Source organism: Cheilinus undulatus, linkage group 18 (assembly GCF_018320785.1).
Source record: "Cheilinus undulatus linkage group 18, ASM1832078v1, whole genome shotgun sequence".
Lineage (NCBI taxonomy): Eukaryota > Metazoa > Chordata > Actinopteri > Labriformes > Labridae > Cheilinus > Cheilinus undulatus.
In genome coordinates, this window is record NC_054882.1 from 22,496,913 (window position 1) to 22,499,005 (window position 2,093).

Here is a 2,093-nt window from a genome sequence, read left to right on the forward strand (position 1 = left end):
TGGTGATGTGAGGTTTCCTTGCAACTTTTTTTTTTGCTTAATACCAGTGGAAGTTCAGAGCTTTTCAGCCATGTAATCAGCAGAGCAACTTCTACTTTTATGTGGTTTTCTGTTTCATAGCACAGTTGCTGTTGATCCCAATCGCTTCCATTTTCTATTTTCTCTTGCAGTTGACTATGGAATATCAAGCTGGGATGAAATTTCACAAAACATCTTCTTGCAAAGTTGGCATCCATCACAGTGCCTGCTTGAAGTCACTGAGCTCTTCAGATTGACCCATTATGTATCACAAATGTTTGGCAATGGAGATTGCATGGCTAGGCTAGGTTAGGTTAGGTGATTTTATACACCTGTGGAAACTACCTGAATTTACTAACAGTAACTGAACACTATCCATTGGATAAGTAGCTTCAACCTAAGAGAATTCAAGAAAGGCACTGCTGGGATTTGAACCCAGGATCTCCTGTTTACTAGACAGGCGCTTTAACCAACTAAGCCACAGCGCCGCTTGTGTGCATGGCAATAAAACTGATAAAGTTGGAGCATTACATGTGTATGTAGAGGAAATAATGTAGAAATGAAGTACAGATGGTGTGTTCTGACCATCAGTCACCAGTCTGAGCTGATCTTGTTGGTGTAGATAACATGGTCCTGACCCCTGAAGTAGCATTCTCATTATAGTAACCTTCTGAAGTGTCTCCATGTTTGTAGTTTACCCTCACACACACACACCCACACACACACACACACACACCCCCACACACCAGCCAGTTATATACAGCATGAGCTCTCTCACTTGAGGTACAACCCCCCCCCCCCATAATACACATGTATAGTTCTGTATATTGACAATTACACTAAAACACAGCTAGCAGACATGAAGACAAGTTGAAACAGCCGGCTTTAAACAGTCTTCAGTCGTCGAACATCTCCTGCTCCACTCTCACTTCTGGTGTTGGACTGTGAAGGATGGAAAAGCACCAAAAAATCTTGGCTGTAAGCCCTTTATCACTAACTGCATGCTGCACAGGAAGGCCCAAAAAGTTGCCCACCACTCCCAGAGGCTAGATCAATACTGAGCGGTTACTAGATTGCCCTATGGGTTAAAATTGTCAAACACACTTAAAATGGAGGCTTTAAACCCTCCCTTGAACTTTTATTTGAGCATGAATGTGTGTTCTAAGTGTGTGCCTGTCTGACTGAGATTCATTTTTCAATGGGACACACCCATACCAACGTGTTGTCATGAGATTCCTTGATGTCCCACAGGAGAATCCCCCAAGGAGGTTAGAGTTTGCTGTGCCGCTCAGTCGATCACCCAACACTGCTCTGCTTTTTTGTGGCTCTGGGAGACAATGAGCTGCTGCTGGAGAGTGAGAGAGAGAGAGAGAGAGAGGCAACCTGAACCTGACACAGGAAGCTCTTAAAGCTACACAAAACAAACTGCTGAGCTCTGGCATTTCCCCCGCACTGAAAGACTATCTCCAGCGTCATTAAAGGTGAACTCAGTCGTCTAATCTCTTCCAAAGTCACTGAGCAACCACCGCCTCCCCTCCTCCTTTTCTCCTTCCTCCTTTCTTTCTCGCCGTCCCCCTCATCAATGAAATGCCATCAGATCTCTGGGGGGTTAGAGGTCACAGGACAAAAATGTTGCTTTGAATGCACTCTGTGGCAGCCTGAAAGAAAAGACTGCGTGTTTTGTTTGGCTCTGATCGATGGAAGGTGGCTCACAGGAAGCGTCGGGCAACAAGCAGATCGTTTTGTTTAACGCTCATCCATATTCCTCAATAGATGCATGGTACGCCATTTAGTCCATGTTTTTGTGTGAAAGTGCCTGCTTATATAGATTTCATGCATGCATATTGTGTAACACCACCGAAGATTGGCATGCCACTCAACACTGCTGGGGCAACAATCTTAGGATGTGTATTTTCTTGTTTGAAACCCTCAGCAGGTAATCAATACCATGCCAAGGAGAGAGCGGTAAATAGCATGTCTTGTGATGCGCATTGAAAAAACAACAACAGCAAACAAACAGAGAGCCATCCAGCCATCACCACTGAGAGTATAATGAAACCCCTGCGAATGGACAT

The 2,093-nt window shown here is 44.5% G+C and overlaps 1 non-coding gene across 1 annotated transcript; it reads right to left on the reverse strand.

The window, feature by feature from the left end:
• Window positions 1–432: 432 nt before the first annotated feature.
• Window positions 433–506, reverse strand: trnat-agu. Its single transcript has one exon. It is a non-coding gene; the product is annotated as a tRNA-Thr (tRNA).
• Between the last annotated feature and the right edge of the window lie 1,587 nt (window positions 507–2,093).